The following is a 23721-nucleotide window of genomic DNA, read 5'->3' as shown; positions in this document are numbered from 1 at the left end:
CAAGGATTTTATGTCTTCATTGGCAATCTCTCGAATTTTCGTCGCAGCATCCGTTCTTGATAACGGGATGGATTCTTGTACGCTGTCTTCGTGTGCAGTTCGATCTTTTTTTTTATCGCGCGCCAGCGCTTCTCTCCGCTGTCCTTTCCATCTTTCTTTCCCTTTCCCCCTCTCCTTAGTGTAGGGTAGCAAACCGGATGCTACAATTCTGGTTAACCTCCCTGCCTTTCTCTCGTTTTATTATCTCTCTCTAATAAAGGTAACTGACTGGATTCCAAGAGATGGCAAACGCGTGAGGGGGAGACAGAAAATTAGGTGGGTAGATGAGAATAAGAAGTTTGTAGGTATAACTTGGCAGCAGAAAGCACAGGACCGGGTTTATTGGCGGAACATGGGAGAGGCCTTTGACCTGCAGTTGGCGTAGACATGCTGCTGCTGCTGCTGCTGCTGCTGCTGATGATGATGATGATGATGATAACGAGTACCAGTGTTCTTTACGTGCTTGTAGATGCCGTCTTTGCGCGGAATTCACCCTATAAGCACCGTGCAGTGGAGTTTCCCCGTGCGACTGCAGCACCAGAACACACAGCCCAGCGGATTAAAAAAAACAATATTGAGACGGGCCCGGACAAAATGGAACGCGACGCGCGCGTCTACCGCAAGGGTTAAGTCAGGAACAGAAACGTTAGTCGTCGGGATGGAGATGTGCTAGGAGGCGTCAACATGGGTGCATCCGCGTCCAACGATGCTATAGCTAATAAACACCAATAGACCTTGTGCAAGCTCTCAAAGATCAATGTAAATTAACAGTCAACTCCTGTGAAGACACGGATCAGTTTCGTATTGTAGCGATTCCTATGACGAAGGGGTCAACCATGTTTTCTTTTACATATTTAACAGCGAAGCTGTTTTTAGTCGAGGCTTTCAGGTCCGGGGTCGGCGTACAACTGATCTCGTGGCCATTGGCCTTGCAATGTGGCGACAGTCAGGCTCCCTAGGAACGGGAAGGCAGCGAGAGGCGAGCGCGTGCTGCAATATACGAGGGTGTGCTGCGAGATGCGAGGCGAGGGCAGAGGACGTCGAGGGGTCAACCTTCGAGGAACCCGCCAAGGTGGGCTGACGGTGAGGCGCAGTGGAGTGTAAAATGGCACGTCAGTGTCAGTGTTCAGGAGTTCGCGCTTACAGAATGGCGAACATTTCCCGTTCTCCCAATGAAGAAGTCACCCGATGTGAGCGTCAGCGAGAGCTGACGCGAGGATGGGCATTTTGTCGCCGAGCCAAACGCGATGTTCGCGCAAAGGAGGCCGAAGCTAAGAGCCAGCGAAGGGAAGACATGAAAAACATAGAAGTACGATATAGCCTGATGAATGGCGGGCATAAGGTTCGCTGTCTCGACAGTGTTTGCGAAGTGGAGCTGCCTGGATTTTTTTTACCGCGATACAACCCATTCGTATGGTTTCCATAAATTGAGATTCTGCAAGCGCTGGTGTCTAATGCTTGATCACGTGGCTTTCTGCATCGTTCGCCATTGCCAACGGCTACGTGTCTCGTTTGATGAGTCATCTAAGGCTTAAAATATGACACTTCAATCGAAGCACAAACATTAATATTGTACCACTTTGCCGAAGCGTTTATACTAATTTCAACTAATTAAATGGCTTCAAGTTTCAGTTATCACACGCACTATCATACATATATTCTATCATATACAGCCTCAATCTTATCTGAACCCATTCCATACCTGTTATATAGATTTTTTTTATATTTATCAAGGTTTTCGTGAAACTCGCACCGGTGCTTGACAGTGTGGTCTGGACGATAGCAGAGAGTGTCACTCGGTACTGTTACCACTATAAAATCCAACCAGTGCCACGTCGAGAAAATAGCCGGAAGGCGAAGCTGCCGCACGAGGCGCTCCTTTCGTGAGGCGTTACATTTTCCTGCTAAGCTGCGGCAAAGGTTACACGGTGTATTTTATATACCCCCTAGCTGGCTTGTGATAAGCGTCTCCGCTCGTAAACTTGTGTTGGCACCGGCGAAATTTTCTTTATTAGATGCGAAGTATCTTATGGCGGAGTTCAATACGGTGGTGGTGGTGGTGTGCGGCGTGACCGCCCTTACTGCGCATGCGCATACCCTCTCCACATCCCTTCTCCACTTTTCCTCTCCCCTCGCCCCTTCCCCTCTCCGCTTTCCCTCTCCCCTCGCCCTCTCCACTTCCCCTCTCCCCTCCCCCTTTCCACTCTTCCTCTGAAACGCGGGCTAGACATGCCGAAATTCTCTCCTGCGCAACGCCGCGATGAGCACCAGCGAATGCGCGTCCCCTCCCCCCTCTCTCTCCTCTCCTACGCTGCCCCCCTCTCGCACGCCTGCCGACTGCGTTCCCCGCTCGCCCTGTGAGAATTAACGGCCAGGCTAAGGGAAGACAAGACGCGCGTAGGCTTCCTCTTCGCGTTCCACGACGCGAGGTCGGTAGCATGCCCAAAGAACGCCAACGGAACGCGATCGTGCAAGTGCTCCGGCTTTGCATCGCCTCATGGTCCCCTTTAGCGGGAAATGGTGTAATTTTTCACTCCCTCTTTCAGTTACACCTCTTCTCCGTACTTGATCGCGTGACCTCGTTGCTTTATTCCTGGTCGCGTGACCCGATTTAGCAAACCCCGGACGACACCGGCGCAACGTCCTCAAAGACAGCTTCGTTGTAAAGAATGGGAACGATTCGGAGCACTGTATCCCGCATTCCGATATTGCTCGGTAGCTGCTTGACGCTCTGCACGCATGCAAATTGTAGTGTTACTGTTTAGAAACAGTTTATTTACACTATGTACAAAAACAAAAACTTGATAACATTTCAGTGATTAGGGGTACATACACATCGGCACAGCTATGTGCCACGTCAAACATCACTAGCTTGCAGTGAACACATCATTACTCTAATATACATGACTAAGATGTTACATGGAGTACAAAATAACTCAGTGGGATACCATAAAACAATGTTTAGAAAAATTGATTGTACCAAAGATGGTTAACATCAATAACAATTTAACATGACGTTTTCTTGCTAGAAATACGTGAGTTTAGAAAAATTTATTATCACAGACGGTTAACATCAATAACAGTTCAGACATACGTTCACGTCAATGAGAAAAATGCATGAGCAAAAAGTGAGCGAGACCCAGCCGGAGCGACGATGTGGTTAGTTATCACCTAGACAGATCACCGCAGGTTCCCAGGCTAGTTGCGGAACATAGGTCGACACCCCCTAAATAGTTCTCAATAAAAAGTTAACTAAATGATTAAACAGTGCCAGCTACCTCCCTCGACTGTGTCTTTTAACGAAATGGCAATGGAACTGGGGCATTCTGGAACATACACATTGGTAGTGCTAAGTACTGACGGTAAAGCTAAGGTACATCTTTCCGCATGGACCCCAAGGAGGTTTTAAAACCTCCTTGATGGACCCCTAGGGTACGGTATTCATTTCGCTCTACCTATGTGTTCGTACAAAGATGCGCATGGGTATGTGTTGGTGTGACGCAGCATGTAAGGTATACCGCGTGCTCAAAAGGCAGCTACACGACGTCTGCGAACAGAGTTCCAATCCATGCTTTGAAAGTGGTTTGCCGGCTAAGCTGTGGTATCACCTGATCAGACACACCAATGTGACATATCCTTGCACGATTGAGCAATGTGCCACATAAATTAAATGACAGCAAGACTACTGAATGCATTTACATTCGTGTTCATCTTGCCCTTCGGGAGCCCTAACTATGCGTAGCCATCCCGCAGCGATGACACTGCACGCGCAAAATCACATGCTAAGGGGGTTCTTTTACGTATCAAATTGTATAATGACGTCACCCCTTGTTTCGTATGCTGCGGTTGCCGCTTCCCGGCAACTGCGGCTTATGCAGCCCAAATCTCAACCGAGAAACGGTTGCAGCGAACGCTACGCGCTTTGCAATTGTTCGAACGCACTTTATCATCTATCATGCAGTTTTGACATTTTTTTAGCGCTTTTCTTTCTGGTAACGAACGCGGCGGCGCGTTTATTATGCATATTTGCAAAGGAAAACGCATGCGGCGTTCGCCATGCGACGGCCTTATGACATTTCATTTCGAGCTGTCCTGAGAGAAAGTTATATTCGGCGGTAACTACGGAACCTTGTACGTATAGTACTTCCATTATCTCTTCCCACGACATCGCTTCCTGTTCATATTTAAAAGAAACAATACACCGTTTCCGAGGATGCTTCTTTGTTGTCGATCTTTTGCTTCAACGTCGCAGCAAAATTGCAATGATGCACACTTCAGGACTACTGCGCGTCCGTACGCAAGAGCGAATGCTGATGCTTCACTACAGTGCTTGCTTGAAAAGAGGAAGATTTCTCTGGAGAGTTTCGATGGCGCTTCTCAGTCTAGCGTTCACGTACGTTGAACAAATGATCATTCTATGCACCAGAAAACTCGCTTCTTCAGGCTCCTGAATTGGTATATACGTATTCGCTGTAATTTCGGATCGCGCAATGCACATAAGGCCATCTTATTTCGGCGCAGTGGCAAACTTTTCTGGCCACGGTTCTTTACTGAAAGGCTAACGTTATATATTTATCCTGTTACTTTAACAAACTTATCCTTTCGAATTTATCGTTGCCATGCGAGCATTCAACATGTATGAAGAATTGCATCGCGAAAGACAATGAGAAGCCCTACGACAAATATTCCACACGGTAGGCACATCCCCTGAATGTGGAATTGATTACGTCTGACAAATCTTTCACACACACACACACACACACACACACACACACACACACACACACACACACACACACACACACACACACACACACACACACACACACACACACACACGCGCGCGCGCGCGCGCACGCACGCACGCACGCACGCACACACACACACACACAGACATGCACACACGCACATGCACACACGCACATGCACGCACACGTACACACACACACACAATAAAAAGCTTCCGAACCTCGCCCAGATCAATTGTGTCGGTCGTGATTTAAGAAGTTCTTTGCGATTATATACTTACCAGACTTGTTCCGCTCTCTATAGCTCTGACGGTGGAAAGAGGGGCGTGTTGGTTGACGTGCATTTTTGTTCTTGCTCAATTTACTTCACTACACCACGAGAAAAACCTCGCGCTAATGTAAAATGACCGTCATTATACATATATAAACGCTTTACCTGAATAGTTTTCACGACGAAATCCCGACCAACGTAAGCTTCTACCAAGTATATTACTAAATAAGCATACGCGCTAAAGGAAGCTTGTTAATGATGTATATCGGTTACTTCTTCGTGAGTAGGACATTGCCGATGGTAGTAAATATGCCATACAATGTTTCGTTTTCTTATCTTCTATAAAAATCATTCCAGTAGGAAGCTTTGCGCTTCATAAAATTACAGCAGTCGCGCATTACCTCTTCTACCCTTATAGCCTGAAGAACTTCATGTGCTGCCTTTTCATTCCGTGTCTACCCTTCAATGTCAAGTGGATTTAAATTGTCTTTTGCGTCGATAGGGCCGGCTTCCACGGTTTATACCGATTATCTATCATCACCTACAAGCCGGTTAAAAAAAGCAAGGAGGCATGGAGGAATTCAATCGTTCACTTAATGGTCTTGACGGAACAGCAATGTGCGCGCACGGGAGTTTTCCGGGTGACCAGCAGTTTGTACAGGTGTCAGCCTCGAACAGCGAAAAGCAGAGTAGTTTTTCTGTTGATTTAGTTTTCTTTTCCCATCTATTTTGTTTAGCATTGATCAAAAGCAGTTTCTAGTACGTAATGTAGAAAGACATTCGAGCTATTCGGCAGCGCCACCTGCTCTGTTTCACATGAAAAGTGCATACAAAAAAAAATCATAAAAAGGAGTCACTGAAATCAAAACAACGAATGAAAGCAACAATATTCCGTTTGAAGTAATGCAATAAAAATGCGCTCGAATGAGCTTACAAAAGAAGTCGTTAGCTTTTCATCTCCATATCTCATTGTTGTTGATTTTAAATATGTCATTAAGCGCGCTTGCACCAACAAAACTCGCACGGTTCCTTATGCATTTGCCTCAGACGACTGGAAGGCAAAAGCCATCTTGTTTTTTAGATGCGAAGCAGCTTTTGCTAGGGGCTGTGTCCATCCTGCCCTGACGCGTCCGCTCCCCCCCGCGCATGCTCCAACTCTCCCCCCTCTCCTCGCGTGAGCGCGAGGAGATGGGGTGAAGGAGGTGGCGTGAGCGCTGCCTCCACTAAGTTTCACCTCTCCCGTTTCTCTCTCTCCGCCACAGCTGTGCGCTCGTATATAATTCGGCGCTTGCTTGCTCCTGTTGCACTTTCCTTCGCAACTGCGCTATGGATGCTCGCGAAGCTGACCGTAAACGGCAACGCCGGCAAGCGAATCTCAAAGCTTCGAGACAACGCGAAGCCGAAGCGCAACGGAAACGAGTTGGGGGGGGGGGGGGTGTAACACAAGGAGTACACAACATATACACAACTCCCCACACGAAAACATACAAATGAAACAACAATGGAAACACAAGCTTCGCATCCCCACATGGTTCGCTTTAGTGAGAGATGGTCTATTTTTATTGCGATAGCAGTTATATGAACAGCCTCGACGGGTTTTTGCTGTCGCCTGTCGCCGTCATGTCCTTCCGGTATGAAGTCCAAATCGATAAAATCCCCCCGCGCATTGTATGTTCTACTGCGGCTAAAAGCGCACGAGCGGGGACGGCCGAAGCATAGATCAAACGAGCCGTCCCGTTTCCGTCGCTCGAAAGGTGCATGCGATAACATCACCCCGCTCGTGAGGCCTGCCGTCGAAGCAGACGGGAAACGCCCCACCCATCTTTAACAAGCATGAAAGAAGACGCGAAGACGCGAGGGGGAGGGGGGAGTGTCGCGCGAGGAGCAACTTTGAACTTTGAATCTAAGGGCGCGGTCGCGATCGCTGGCGCGCGCGCTATCTCGAAAGCGATCACAGCGGGGGGCTCGTATACCCTTCTACGTGCTGCGCCCTCAACGCGAAGTGGCCATGCGGAGAGCATCGCTCCCTGGAGCGGCCGCATTCTGTTACACGAGCGTTTTGCAGTTACGTGAGATCGGATACAAAACAGTTAGCTGCCAATCTCACTTCGTGTAACACTACAACTTGTTGCATTCGCATTCATTGCTTCGCCTTTGCGGTGAAACTGAGACTTTTTTCCTTCTCAGTCGATTGTATCAATACCGCCCTAAAGCTTTTGCGCAGCCAACGTGGTTTTACACTGCTTCCGAGGTCGGAGGAAGTCGAAGCTTTATGCACCTCACGTGGTGTTGCAGTGCCTCCGTCATCGGCCCACCTTTGACCAAGCGACGATGACATGTGGTGACACCATCATGTGACGTCACGTTATGTGATGGAACAGAAATTATATTGAGGCACAGTGACGTCAAAGCGACGTTACGAAATATCGCGATCTGCGACGTCATCACATGACGATACTTTCTTGCATTACTGGTGTTGACGCCGCCGACGCCGATGTTCACTTTTCACGTTTGATGCGGCATATAAGGCTTTCCTACTAAGAACATTATTTGACCTACATTTTGCCATTAGTTTGGCCGAGGTTATTTTGAAGGCTGGATTTCATTTTTATGTTAGATAATCCTCGCGTGTAGACGTTGCGATACAACGCGCGCGTAGACGTGCAACTTAATGAAGCCGCGAAACAAAGCAACCTGTCTTCTTTCTTAGCTATAGCGCCCGCAAGAAGAGCAGTAAATAGGTCAGCATGGCGGCGGCTGTCGAAATAAGAGCCGTCCGCTTCGGATCTATCCAGATGTCGGCGTCCACTGTTCAGTCCATTAATTCCCGATGATTCTCGCATTTGGTCTAGATTTCAGTAATGATGCTTCCGAAGCCGCGTACTGGTGGTTAAATAGCTCCGTTTTAGCGAAACGCTCTCAATCAGCGGCGCATAAGGCTTAAAGAGGGTTTACACATCTTTGCCGTGGTTGCGTCGAGGTGGCGCCACCGACTGCATTTAGATTTTGCTTATTCGCCCGTTTCGAAAGCTGAGGCCACAAGGTATCCTAGATGCGTTACATTTTCCACGGCAAAACAAAGTGAGAGAGAGAGAGAAGGAATGTAGGAAAGGCAGGGAGGTTAACTAGACAATGCGTCCAGTTTGCTACCCTACACATGGGGAGGGGGAATAGGGGAGTAAAAGAGAGAGAGAGAAGGATAGACACATGTCACATCACACACACAGTGCCGAGTTTCACAGGCGGTCGCTCAATAGGGTTCTTTTCAAGTACCGCAGTAGGGCTCGTGTGGCTTTCTGGGCTGATATGCTGCGCGACCAGGCTCCTAAGATCTTTGCTTCATTAAAGGGACGGTCATCCAGTCTATCCAAGGCACACTGGAGAGTCCGGCGATCTTCATCAAATTGGGCGCAGTGACACAAGAGATGTTCAGTAGTCTCTATACAATTGTAGCTTTCGCACATGGATGAATCGGCCATGCCAATGCGATGGCTGAATGAGTTAGTAAACGCTACACCGATCCACAACCGGCACAGCATTGTAGCGTCACGTCGAGAAATCTTGGATGGCAGTTGTAGCTGGAGTAATGATTCAAGGTTCTTAGGGCGAGGATTGGAGTTAAGCGGAGAATTCCAGTGCGCAAGCGTGGTATTATGCGCGATGCGACGAAGTTCTCTAGCTGCATCTACTCTCGACAAGGGTATGAACAGTGTGGGCGCTCCATCGTGGGCACATCGGGCAGCGTCGTCAGCGAGGTGGTTACCACTGATGCCACAGTGACCCGGCAGCCATTGTAAAACAATGTCGTGTCCTTGATTAGCGGCGCGATGACAAATTGCATTGATATCAGACACCAACTGGTGGTAGTTTCCACGTCGTAGACTTCGCACGCATTGAAGGGCTGCCTTGGAGTCGCAGAATATGGCCCATCTACTAGGGGATTCTTGCATAACAAACTCCATAGCGGCTCGAAGAGCGGCGAGCTCGGAGCCCGTAGATGTCGTGACGTGTGATGTCTTGAACTTGACGGTGATTGATCGAGATGGTATCACAAATGCACCTGTCGAACTTCCCGAGACCGAACCGTCTGTGTAAATATGTATTCGGTTAGCATACGACAAATGCAAAAGGTCCAGTGAGATCTGCTTGAGGGCTGCAGATGACAGGCTTGCCTTTTTAGATATCCCCGGCACTTCAAGGTGCACAGTGGGCCGTTTCATGCACCACTCCGGAGATAGTGGTATTGTTGCGGGCGAGAATCTCCACGAGATGGAATGCTGGTTAGCCGCAACCACCTTGGAAAACGCTGCCTTTGGTCTTTCTAGTGGCAAGCTAGCGAGGTGGTGGTCAGGCACTCTGGATACGTAGCGGATATGTGCCCGGAGTGTGTCGACAGTTATATATGTTGTGATCGGGTGGTCTTTAGCAATAGCAATCGTTGCTACTGTGTTAGCACACCGAGGTAGCCCCAAGCATGTGCGCAGTACTTGGCCTTGAATGCTTTGCAGGACCCGGGTGTTAGTTTTTCCGGCGTTGGAAAGCACGAGGGTGCTATAGCGCAAATATCCCAAGAAGAGCGCTCTGTACAGCTGAAGCATAGATGACACTGATGTGCCCCACGTTTTCCCAGCGAGAAATCTCATTACGTGTGTGATAGAGGTGAGCCTCTTCTTCAAGTGCGAGATGTGAGCACTCCACGAAAGATCTCTGTCGATAATGACGCCCAAGAATCGGTGACGTCTCGTATACGAAAGCCTCACGTTGTCGATGGAAACGGGATACCAGATCATGGGCTTGCGGGTAAAAGGGACTAAGGCGCACTTCTCGGTGGAAATGCTGAGGCCTCGAGCATGGAGGTACATCGACGTTATTCTCGCTGCTTTTTGGAGCCGTGCGCGTACCTGGGGTCGTGTCACTGCTGAAGCCCAGATACATATATCATCAGCATACACAGAGAGGTTGACTGATCGAGGTAGAATTTGGACAAGGCCAATGATCGTGAGGTTAAACAACGTAGGACTGAGAACCCCGCCTTGTGGAACGCCACGAGTGGTGTAATGGTCAACGGTGCGGCCTTCCGCAGTATGCACGAAGAAGGATCTCCTCAGTAGGTAGCTCCGAATCCATCGAAACATTTCTCCACCGATTCCAACGTTCGCCAAGGCATCGAGGATGGCATCGTGCGTTACGTTGTCGTATGCACCTTTCACATCGAGGAACATTGCAACCGAGATGCGCTTGAGGTATTTCTGTTGTTGCACAGAGGTTACAAGGTCGATGACATTATCAATAGAAGAGCGGCCTCTTCGAAAACCAGCCATAGCCTCTGGATATATATTGTAGCGCTCTAGGTACCACTCGAGACGTGTCAGAACCATTCTTTCCATTACTTTCCCCACGCAGCTGGACAGCGCAATGGGTCGATATGATGCCAGATCAAGCGGCGACTTTCCAGGTTTGAGGAGCGGTACCAAACGGCTGGACTTCCACCTTTCGGGAACGACGCCATCGTTCCATGACTGGTTGTAGCATTTCAGCAGTTGGTCTCGGCCGCGCCTTCCAAGATGGCATAAAGCAGCGTATGTAATGCCGTCCGGCCCAGGTGACGATGAACGCCTGCAGGTGGCTAGAGCCGCATCTAGTTCCTCGAGTGAGAAAAGCACATTCAGTTCAGAGACGCGCGCTACAGGAACATCACCGAGAACTTCGTCACTCATGGCGACCACATTGCCCGCAATCTTCACGCAGAAATCTTCGGCAACGTCAACCTGCAGACGGCCTTGATGGAGAGCCAATGTGCTGAATGGATGTTGTTGTTGTGGAGTCGAGCCAAGGCCACGCACCGTCCTCCATATAAGCGACATAGGCTTGCGAGGATCGAGTGATTCACAAAATTTCTTCCACCGTTGGTCCTCCAGCTTGTCCATTCGACGTTGGATTTTCTTTTGTAGACGTCGAGCATCTCTGAGGTCATGAATCGAATTAGTGCGCCTGTATCTCCTCTCAGCCCGCCTACGAATCGTTCGTAATCGTTCAAGTTCCACATCGAAATCTGTACGTTTTGATACGTACGTAAAGGCGCACTTAACCGTTTCCATCACATTTATAATTACCTCCTCGAGGCCGCACGTGATATCATCGCATGCCTCTTCCACCTTTGTCTTGTACATTGTCCAATTAACTCTTCTGTAAGTTGATGAGGAGGATGTTGTAAAACCTGTGACCTTCAAATACGTTGGAATATGGTCACTGCCGTGAGTCTCAATATCGGTGAACCATCGCACTTGTTGAGTGAATCGCCGTGACACCAATGCAAGATCCAAGCAACTGCTATATTTCGAACCACGTAAATACGTTGGACTGCCGTCATTCATAACGTGAAGTTCGTGGCGTGAGGCAAATTCAGCAAGTTTCCGGCCTCTGGAATCAATTTTGGTGCTACCCCAAAGGAAGTGATGAGCATTGAAATCACCAGTAACAATCCAGGGTCCAGGTGTCGCCATCAAGATGTCATGCAGTCTCTCACCGTCGAACCGACCCGATGGTGAGATGTAGGCGCCGATAAGCGTGAAGGCTACCTTCTTCTGCGCAACGCGGAGGCACACGTACTGATTTCCGTTATGGGATTGCACCAAATGTGGAATGTAGGTTAAGTCTGTACGGATATACACAATTACTTTGCTGGGCTCACCACAAGTCGATGAATTGAAGGCTTCGTAGCCAGAGAGCTTTATCGCTTTTGACAAATTTGGTTCACATATTACTAATACAGGAAACCTGTTGCGGAAAACGTACTGGCGAAAACATGAGATCCGTGATTTAAGTCCTCTGGCATTCCACTGGAAAACTGTCGCACTGCGTACTTCCTCTCGGAATGAAGGCAGTGAACGAGCCATTGTGTCTATGCAAAGTTGGCAAGCACTGGACTCAGGGCATCCAATACTTGCACTGCGCATCGTGCTGTAGGCGTGTTCGTATTGCCTACAAGCGTGCGAATAGCATTGATGAGAGACTTGATCATCATCAAAATTTCACGGTCACGCTCTGTCACCTCATCTAGGCGAGATGCGGAGCGTGGTGCTACCGGTGCGCGTTCCAGTTTTTCTGCAGGAGTTATCCTTGGGAGTGATGGCCATGTTTCTTCCACAGCGTCCTTTCCAGAAACAGCATTCTCAGTGCGCGTGTTGCTTCTGTTCGGCGGTGGTGATGAGGCCGATTCAACGAAAGGAGGCTTTACAGCAGGCTTGATGCCTGCAGACTTTCTAGATGAGCGTCTGCGACGAGAACGATGTCGCCTGACGACAGCAACCGCTTCTCGGTGAGTCGAACGGTCCCTCACCATTTTCTTCAAAACCGAAATTTCCTGCTTTATTTTCGGACATTCTTTTGATGTGGCGTCGTGGGGCCCTTGGCAATTCGGACAACTATAGGAATTAGCCTTACAGTTGTCGGCAGAGTGTGGTGCACCACAACGAGAACATGTTGTAGAATTTCCACAGACGGCACTCACATGACCAAATTTCTGACATTTTCGGCACTGAAGCGGCTTAGGAACAAAGGGCCGCACAGCATGTCGGAAATGACCCACCTTAACATGTGACGGCAGGCGATCACTCTTAAAGTCAATCTTCACGCATCTCGACTTTCCTAGACGGCACACCTGGAGTATTTGGGGCCCATCATTAGCAGGCTTAATGAGAATCGGCAGATCTTCGTTCGAGATGGTCACGTCAATGTCATATATGACGCCTGTAGCTGCCTGTTTTCCTAGCGGAATGATAGTGCGAACATTCATGCCACCGAGGACGGCGACTTTGCTCAGTGAATCTAACGCTGACGCTTGAGCGACGTCCACTGCTACAATATTTTTCCGGGGATTCACTCTGATATCCTCAATACTGTTCGGCAACAGTAACTCGAGCTCTGAAGACACAGCTTGCCTGTTCAGTAGCCTCATGTTGATGGATGGTTGCGTAGGCAAGAAGAGGACGGTGTACTTCGGCGGGCTTTGCGGGGCCTTCACAGCAGATGCGTCCACCGATGCCCGGAGCATCCTCCGCTTTGCTTTCTGGCTCATGACGGTCACGTATTCGTCGTCGGAGCTGTCGGCGCTCTCGGCAGTGTCAATAAGGGTAGCCTCACTGTCACTGGAAACGCAGTTCCGCTTCCTTGAGGCTGCCGACGCGGACGCCGGCAAATCGGGTGGGCGTGCAGGTGAGTCCACTTCCATCTCCGCCGAAAAGGGAGCTATGCTCCCCGTATAAATGCGAAATTAAGAGAAAACTATGAAGATGAACGGCAAACACTCAGCTACAGCAACACTTCGTCTTCGTCGTCCCCCCCCAAAACAAAGTGAAGTGCAGTTGAATATATGTGGCTTGTCAGTGCTTGGTATATCTACTTTTAGATGGCGACACGTATATGCTTGCGTTATCGTTAGCGCTGGCGTTTGGTCGTAAGGGCTTTAAGCTATAATAAAACTCCCTGGAGTGAAAAGATGCGGAATTGTCCGCCAACACACACACACACACACACACACACACACACACACACACACACACACACACACACACACACACACACACACACACACACACACACACACACACACACACACACACACACACACACACACACACACACACACACACACACACCAATTTGACCTGTCCGACAACTTTTCTTGCACTGCTTAAAAATGTATTATTTTTCACTGCATAGAAAGGCAGGAGTTTCGCATAGCTGTATTGCTACTTGGATCTCACGAAAACTGTCGAAGCTTCCGACTCTAAACATGCATAAAAGAAAAAGCGAGAGAGAAAGAGAGAGAGCGAAAAAAATATATGGGAAGTGTATGCCACATTTTATGGCTTCGCGCTACGCCAAGTACGTCCCAAGAGGTTGTTGAGAGTGGTGCGTTGTCTCCATTTTCAAAGAAACGCTACGCAGTCTGGCATAATGTCTATGCTGAAGAGACGCGAAGGCAGCGCCCGAGTACTCCACCCTGTGCACGCTGACGCAGGCAAAAATAAAAATATATAGGAGCCTGTAATATATCATAAAACGAAACATCGACCGCTCCTAAGACTCCGAGGCAGTCTCCTATGTCCCGGGTTTAAGCGTAAAGCCCCGTCCGAAACAGGCACCTTGCTGTTGGCTTGGAGCATTACAAGGGATTTGAAGTTGCTCGCTGGCATAAACACACACAGTTCTCTTATAGCAGTAATGCGGCGCCTGAAAACCGATAAGGCAAAATTCGAGTATATTGAAACGCCCGCAATATTTCCCCAGCGTTTTAGAGGTTGCACGTTATTTACGAGTACTGCGAATAATCTTCAGTGGTGTCAACACGCATCGCATCGCAACTATCTCGGGTACTGAACTAAACGCACAAGATTTACCAACCATTGCAGTATTGGACAGAGCTTCTACAAGGTTCGAAACCGTAGGCTGTCGGCGGAATGTTTCTGGAATCTTTAATACCACGACATAAAAGCATCCAGATCATACAGTTTCATCAAAATACAGGCAACGTACACAATTTCTTCGCTTGTCATGAAGTAGCTTAACGCGTGTAATGTTAATGCCTACTGAGACGCAAGATTTTTGTACTGTTCTCGCTATATACATATGGAGCTGTCGTTTTGAGAGAAAAGTATGAGTACCACGTCGAACATCGATTCGATTAGAGCGCTTAACAAAAAGTGGAATGCTGTGCAGCACTTCGCTGCAACAGCAACGTGACGCGAAGCATGCACGTAGTGGTTTCCCGCAAACAGAGGCAATGTATTTAAGTAAGCACAATAACCTTCTAATGCCGCGACGCAAGAAATAAAATCAACGAAACACGTATACCCTTCGAATAATGAAGCTGCTTTCGTATCGACTCGGGATGCGCGTAGTTATTACTATTAAATTTCACTGTCTTCTCTGCTCCGTGCATGTGAGCTTCTTAAGAGTAGTTTACTTTTTTTTTCAGGTGTATATGTCACCAGCAATTCATTAAAAAGTTGCTCTAGCATACCTACTTAACTCAGTTTCTGTCCCTTAAACGACCTAGTACTTTTAAGATTAGTAAAATTCATAATTTTTGCAATATGCACATCTATTTTTTGCCTTTACCTCTGTAATAGCAGTGCATATTCATTTCTTGCTTCATTATTTTTTGTTTGGTTATAAATTGCGCGCCGAAATGTGTTATATTCCTATTTTGCATGTAAAACAAATGTATACGTTTTGCTTTCAAACACTCTGCCTGACACTATATTAATTCTTGGGAATGTAAACAGCCTCATGAGTCCCTCAAAATGTCCGCAAAGCACTTCCAGCTCCTCCAATGTTCGACATATCTCTATAGTTTCCGCTGCTATACATTTTAGATGTGAGATTTAGAGATTTTAAATAAATAAATAAATAAATAAATAAATAAATAAATAAATAAATAAATAAATAAATAAATAAATAAATAAATAATAGGCAATCTAGTTAATAAATTTTAAAAATCTGTGACATCAACAATATTGAAAGTGTTTCTTTATGTCATTCTTTTTACACTCCATCCTGACAATTGCAAAAGTATTCTGCACTCATTCAAAACAATTTTTTTTTCATCGCGTAAACACTTCGATCTCCTCTCAGAAGTCGTCGCTGACATTTGACATCTCGAAAGCATGTACAACGCGGCAAAGCCTGGTCTGGGAGAGTGGCGAGGGGAATACAGGGACAGTACGCGTTGCGGGTCAGATGAAGTGAAGCAGGTCGCGAATCTGCCGCCAACACTTGTTAGTTCCCTTCGTCGCGGTTGGCTTAATGCGGCTTTCCGCTTTCGCGACGTCCCTTTTGCTCCCTTGCTTCTTCCAGTCTCTTTATGTACTGCCCACTTCGCGTTCTGTCGACAGAGCTCTGCACTTCTTCGCTTCTTGCTCTTCGTGTTCAGCCGAGCACGATGCAATAAGGACGCCAGACGTTGCGATGAACGACGGCCAGTCCGCAGCGTTCGCGCTTCGGACACATTGCAGAACCTCAAGTTCGGAGTGGGATATATATAATCAGCTTGCACTGGATGCCTTGTATTAACTAGCGTAGAGGTTCGCGACGCTTGTTCAATATATCCGTCGTGTGTCGAGTGGGTAGCAATAATCTAGAAAAGAAAGGGGGCAATACTTGGCTTTCGCATGGTAGCGTCACACACGCTTGATCTGAAAGGGCTCCACTGTGAAGAACTCTTTGCCACCAGTCTCTTTGTCACAGTCTGTGAAAGCCACGGGACACTGCCAAAGCATATGATCTTAGTGTCTATTGGTGTTTGGCAGCTTTAGCATGGCTTAATGTGGATGCACCCACGTTGACGCTTGGTGGCACATCATTCCGACGACTAACGTTCATGATCAGTGAATAAACAAAACTTTCTCGCAGCTTTAGCAGTTAACGGTAAGATCGTCATCGGACAAAGTAGTGTGACGGCCAGAAGAGCGTTGCTCTAAAAAAAGGGAATCGCAACGCGCGTCGTGTCTACCTTCTAGCCTGGCCGCGATTTTTCTCGGGGCAAGCGTAAGCGGGGAACGCGGTGTTACAGCCAGGCGAGGCAGGCCAACGCCACGTAGAAAAATACAGGGCGCTGGGCGGGCGTGCGTCGCAGAGCCGCCCATCTCTGGATCGATGGGCGCTATGAGCGAGGCCGAGGCTTGGACTAAGGTCGCCACCTCGCGGCGTGTTAAGGCTTTGACTAAATTGCGATTCTCCTATAGGAAACACGCCGAGTGGGACGGACGCGTAGCAACGACGCCTTGCAGGAGCTAATTGCGGCGGCCAAGGTCATGACGCATCACTTCACTTTACCGCTCCCAGATAGCGATACGTCCCCGCTGACCAAGAGTACTGTGAGAAGGAAATGTGAGATATAAAAGGCGCGTTTGTAAAGCCTCCTGAGTGTGTGACCGTGGCGCAGTGATTAGCGTACAAGGCATCTATTGTTGTGGACCGAGAGGTCGTTGGCTCGATGCCCATTGGTGGAACTTCTATTCTTCAAGATTTCCTCGGCCTTCTGACACGGTGCATTTTTCGCCGTCATTTCCATGACGGAAATACGTCACTCAACTCTTGGTGGATCCCGGCATAAAACACTGAGAGAAAACATTGAGCGTTGAAATGGTAATTTACATCGCTTCAAGGGTTGGACAAAACAATGGCTGAGGTTTAACTATTGTGAGCCTAGTTATCACGAGCGACAGGTACTGTTGGTTTAGTTTTGCAAAGACTATTGACGCAGTGTTTCACTGAATTTAGGCTTTAATACAAATCTGATGGTGAAATCACCGCGGGTTCCAAATTTAGTCATGGCGTTCCAGTTGTTCTCGAGTCTACAGCGAACGCTAGCGGAGTTACACGCGTTTTTAATAATCAGAGCTCGGCCATTGCTCGTTTCGCTCTTTCCTTCGCTACGCTGCTTTCGTCGTCTCTTCTCTCCTCCACTCTGAGTGCTCCTCCTCGCCAAGCGAGGAGAAAGAGCAGGGAGCACGCGCACCTGCTAGCAGACAAGCAGGTTCTTCTTCACCCGGTCGACAGCATCTTTTGCTCGTTAGATCAGCTAATTGGACAAGTTATGTCACGACAACCGCTGGGGATCGCGCAAAGTACAAAGAGGAGCACGCGAGCGTCTGTTGATGGTTTATCTTCCCCTAGTCCCCTGTTACCGCTGCAGCGACGCTCCGAATGAGGGCAGCTGTGACGCCTCCCCGAACCCCATGACGTCACGCCTGCCACATTTGTGCTACTCTGGCTCAAGGCCATTGCGACGCGATGAATGACCTTGGGGACATCGCGTAGTAGACCTTCCGCTCTAGAAAAAGCTAGTACCATTGACTACATTAGTGGGGGTTTCCGTAAATTACTGATATCAGATTAATATGGAAGCTCACGGAGTGAGAAGAGGACACAACAGATAGAACATTTGTTTGGGCGAGTAATGTTATGGTGGTACTTTTGGAAATGCAGAGCCTAAAGCACAGCGACAGATACATTTCGCAGGCACAACATTTTCATTGGTGACGACAATAAACATGAGTTGTAGGTCATTGCCCTCTGGGTCTACTATACCTCCGTCCCTTTGCTTTGAGCGCTGATTTCATGAATTTAGATCAAATGAAACTCATTACAGCAACAGTGCGACTTTCAAGCAATGAACTTCCCTTGCAATGCTTATTTTCGTCGAATAGCTTATTCGCATTACAGGATTAAGTATTAGATATCGTGAATTGTTTTACTATAACACGCCTGCCTCATGCGCCAGCAAATATACAGTGGGATTGTTATTGTGACTCACGTCCGTTATCGTGTCCTACGAGACCGACAGCTAGTAAGGATAGTAGATTTGGCAAGTGGGCAATACGGATCTGTTGCCTGAAGCAATTATACCCACGTCAGCCTGGAGAAGAGAACTTGTTCAGTAAACTTCCAGTACATTTCCTTAAATAGACGTCATGCAGCAAGAAAAAACTAAGAACATTTCGTCAGTAACCCTACGCAGAAATGGAAAATGACACACCAGGATTCATGAGCAGGAAGAAAACAAGAACAACGGCCAATGGCAACCGACCAAACACTGTCGTTCAGAATCGATCCTAATCGGAAGTACCACTGTCCCAGCACAATTCCACAGACTGCTTAGTGTGATTGTGTTCCTTCAGATTCTTGCACCTTTTCAAGGCAAACTTTTCTAACGTTTATCCGATGTTTTCTTTTTTCTCTTCTTCGTTTTCGCTTCTTTGAGATTACTTCCGCTTCTCTTGCTACGAAGGCTAGCGATTCTCAGAACTCGTTCAGACCTGTAAGGCGGCACTGAACCGATGTCTTCCATTGAAAAAACAAGGTCTTTCCTTTACGGCGCCATTGCAGAACATTTGAGAACTTTTCAAACTAGATATACAGCGAACAATGAAGAGAATGGAAGGCGCCCGCCGTGAAAGCGCAGTCAAGATTAATGAAAATTAATCTCGGCGCTCGCCGTAGCAATGGAATTTCGCTAGACGAACCGGCCTTGATGGTGTCACTATGAATCGCTATCCCATATTTTAGTTTCAATGTGAAGAGCTCCGTTCAACCGGACAATCTCATTTCCGTCGTTCAGCGCCTACCGGTGTGACAGCCCATAAAACAGAAAACAAAGAAAAAAGTGCGAGTTGGAGGGTGGGGGGGGGGGGGCAACTTGACTCAATTCCATTAAGGAACGCTAGCACTAGTTCTCTTCCATCTTGTTTCTTTCCTTTTGCTTTTTCCTGTACAAGCAATTTTCTCGGCCGAACAACCTGCAGCAGTTATACAAAGGCGAAACGCATTACTTGTAGGCCATAATTTCCTTAGCTTATGCGAAAATTTAGAAACCCTTCTCGGAATTAATTGTGACAAATTCTTATCAGGAAAAAAGGCGTATTTAATGGACACTAAAGAGAATTACACGTTGAAGAACACGAACAGCACCAATATTTTCTCGTGAATACTCTTAGTAACACAGGAAACGCGCAAAACTAATACAAGTGGCGAGGCCAATATTGACGCTCCACCACCAACACGCTGTGCCATCATAGATTTTGATCGCGTCTACAGGAGCTAACACAGTTCTTTGCTTGAGGAAATTGTTTTGAGCCAATGCGGCCAAAATAGGAAATAAAAAACCAGTCTGAAATAGTTGACGGAGTAGTTAAACACTAGGAGTTGCAAGTTAAGCATGCACAAATCGACCACCCGTGGCAGCCGGAGCCAGCTGCTGAGAACGCCGGTAACCAAGCGCAGCGCATCCAATTGAAAAACTAATACCGAAGGTTGTCCTAGCCGCTGATTTTATATCCCTCTAGATCGCTGGGGACAACCCGCAAGGAAACAACCCGGGCATTTGTTTCAAAATCCAGCGACCACTCGTTGTCCGCTGGATATTGGATGCGAACCACGCATCCGTGGCAGCAAATACTGCCTGCAGTAAAAAAAAAGCGAGCAGATTTTGGGCATGGCAGTTCCACCCCGTCTCCGAGTCGCACAGGCGTGAAAAAACGGCTAATGATAACAGTGAGCATGTGATATTTACATAGTATGCATACTATGACAGCGCACAGCATGCGCTGTTATAGCTGCTTAGTTATCAATCTTCGTAGTTTAGTACGCTCATTTTGTGTTCGGTGTACCAGACATAGCTTGCGACTTTGCGCGTATGACTGGTTATTTCTAAAACGTGCAGTTTTCTAGCGCCATCCCCGATGGCTGTACTGACGCGGACGATAGATAAGCCAGGTGTTTTCTTAGGCTCCTCCATCGTAGCGACCAGCGTCTGTTGCGCGCTTGAGATCGGAGGCAAACAGCGCATCTCAACAGGTAAGTAATTAGAGCCTGCATAAAAATACTCGCAAGTAAATAGCTTCATGTGTGAAGTCACTCAAAATTCAGGGAAGTCCCGGCGAGTGTAACTTACAGCCTTCGAGGACGGGAACGCACCGATGTTGACACACCATGCGTCTCCTTTCAGCTTTTATAATGATAACAATTACACAGGGATAGTAATAATAAACAAAAAAAAAAACTCACAGGGTCCCTCATGCATTCACCGTAAGACTTTCTCGTCCGGCGTCTCTGGATCTTTATGCCTTAAATGCTGCAGATCATGTTTCCTGAAACAAAAGTGAGAACAACTCAACTCATTTCCTCATTTCTGTTGGCGCTGCTCATTACACCAGTGTTGTAAAAGACAGCGGTCATCGAGTGAGTTCTGTTGGCGTATCTCTCTGCGCCCCGGCAGCATCCTCATTATTTAGTTGTTACGAGAATGTTTACTGCAAAATAGAGGGTTTATAAGGCTGGGAACATTTTTCTAACAGCTGTACGCGTTGCTATTGCTTTGAGTGTTTCGCCGTTGTTTTGCCTCCAATTTACTAATCATGATTGTGTCGCACTACATCTACAATTCTTATCGCCTACCCCCTCTCTCCTTCCATTGAAGGGAAGCGTAATAAACCGAGTATTATTATAAAGCTAACCCCTTTCCTTTCCATTTCGTTTTTTTTCTCACTACGATATCTAGGTTTCATGTCAGCTCAACCAAAATTCACAGCTAGTACATAAATTCAGTGGTGCTTGTATCAGGCTGGTACGCTTTTCTCTTAACGTCCCTACACCCTTGCGCTACGTTTTAGTGCACCTATACGCTCCAGTTTACGACGCCTACAAGTGCATACATTTGTTCAGGCTGCCGCTGTTGCCCATTTCATGTGATCCTTGTATACTGTCCTGGTTCGACTAACGTACATTTGCGCAGATAGCAAAGAACCTTTTCTCTACCTCCATGTTTTTCTGATGCCTCGTGAGAAATAGGGGGGGGGGGATTTATTTGTGATCCGGACGCACGGAGGAACTCACGCTAACACACATGCGCGGACACACACCCGAACACACACACAAACGCACAGTTTAAACAGGCTCTAAAGTGGTCATTAAATGTGAACGGAAGACACGAAATACCCTATATTACTGGCCATATGTACTTTCATTTTATCTGCTTTCTGATATATTTTAAAGCATTTGTTTAATCCGGCGTCGTCACTGTTGTTTGTTTCTTTATTCCCTGCCTGGCTCCATGACGACGTCATTTAGAGATGGCTTTGATGTTTTCAGTTCGTACATGTTCTTGTCTTGAGTGCACGTCGAAATGTTCCACCCCTGAAGAGGGCTAGAATAGAGGCATCAAAGATTCTTGCAGCTCACCAAAAGTGCTGGCTTTTGTAGCTGTCGGTACTGCGAATACTTTCATAGGTGTCATTCTACCTTGCATCAAGAAGTCGAGTTTTCCAATTAAGAGAAAACTTCTACCTCACCTCCGAGCAACCGAGGCGGCCAACGCATGAAAGGTAAACAGAGACGAATGAAGAAACATGGATGTATAACTCCCTCCTTTTGTGCCACGTGATCGTTCTAGGCTTACGACCGACGCCGTATACATTCAGAGCGCGGTCGAGCCCGCTAACGTATGGCTTGGCTCGAGGGCGAAGGAGCAATAGTAACCTACACGCGGTGTACAAAGTAAAAACTGAATTGAAAGCTGTGCGCATAAAGATATATACGGTTGTGAAAACCACCGAAACAACGATGTTAGCAACACATACCCGTGAAAGCAGCCATAAAGTGTTTCCTTATAACCCCTTGTTTTTGGTTGTACGCGTTAAGTATGAGGGTTGGTTGTTTTGTTTATCGTATAGTTATTCACTGTCAGCTTTCTTTTTTGACTCAATGGAAAGATATTCATGCCCAAAAATAAGGTGCCCGCTACTCTCTACCTTCTAAACGTGTGGTTTGGTGTATGTACCACAAAATAACGCATGTCGCCCTGTTAAAAGGGTAGCGCATTTTTGGTGTGTATGAATGTGAACTCGCGTCCGTCCAGTCGTTTGCAAAAACTACGAACTTCTGCATATATAATCTCGCTCCATCCCCAGGAACTTCACTTATCTAAACAATGCAACGGTTCATGGAAAGATGGGGGCTTCATATAATGAGAAGTCGTCGGGTAAGGAAGGTCGCTGGAGATATTTGAACGAGAGGATTTCATCACTTGTCTTAGCAGATTCATATGGATGATTGTGCAAACACTGCGACTGTACAACGCCATATTCTATCACCGAGACGTCGTTTCATTGCGATCTCGACGCACTGACATGACATCACGTAAGACTCGCACGTGTTTCCTAAGTTCACGATAACTGGTGATCTAAAAGACGATTCATGAAGCTTCCAGCATATAAAATGTTTGATTAATCGAGAGAGAGAAAAAAGCTGCGCCGGCTTAGTGGAGATCTGGTCCTAACAAATGATATACAAAAAAAATGGCGAAGCTTGCGCTAAGCCGCGTAGGGCTTGAAACAGCAAAACTGGATGATTCTCAAGTGTAATATGGTTGCTTCTAGGTTGTTTCTAGGGGCAGGTTGTTTCTAAGTTACTTCTATGTCGTTGCTAGGCTTTAGGTAGGTGATGCTAGGTTGTTTCTACGTTGATTCTCAGTGCAGAGAGGTTCGAGTTAAAGCACACAGTCACAGAAACGACACGGATGTCCAAGCTGCAGAGGCACAACCTCTTGCGGAAACCAAGCATTCGCGCCTCTCGTCGATCTACGGGCACGTCGTCGTTGGCGTAGGCCTTCCATCGCTTCGGAGTCTTCTCGCCGCCGCTAGGCGATGCAGGTTGTTTCTAGGTTGCTACTAGGTTGTTGCTAGGCTTTAGCTAGGTGATGCTAGGTTCATTGCAGCTAACTGCTCGAAACACGTAGACGAGGAAGCAAGAAGTGGACAGGGCACAGCGCTGATTCAACTGCATTTTTTATTGAAGAACACGAAAACATATACACATCTAAAAGAGAACAACACGTGATTCTGGGTTGTCTCCACGTTGATTCTCAGTGCAGAGAGGTTCGAGTTAAAGCACAGACAGTCACAGACACGACACGGATGTTCAAACTGCAAAGACCGGAGAGAGAGAGAGAGATAATAAAACGAGAGAAAGGCAGGGAGGTTAACCAGAATTGTAGCATCCGGTTTGCTACCCTACACTAAGGGGAGGGGGGAAGTGAAAAAAAGATGGAAAGGACAGCGGAGAGAAGAGCAGGCGCGCGATAAAAAGAAGATATAAACAAAA

Source organism: Rhipicephalus sanguineus, chromosome 10 (genome assembly GCF_013339695.2).
Source record: "Rhipicephalus sanguineus isolate Rsan-2018 chromosome 10, BIME_Rsan_1.4, whole genome shotgun sequence".
NCBI lineage: Eukaryota > Metazoa > Arthropoda > Arachnida > Ixodida > Ixodidae > Rhipicephalus > Rhipicephalus sanguineus.
The sequence above is the reverse complement of the archived record's forward strand: the minus strand, read 5'-3'. Positions refer to the sequence as shown.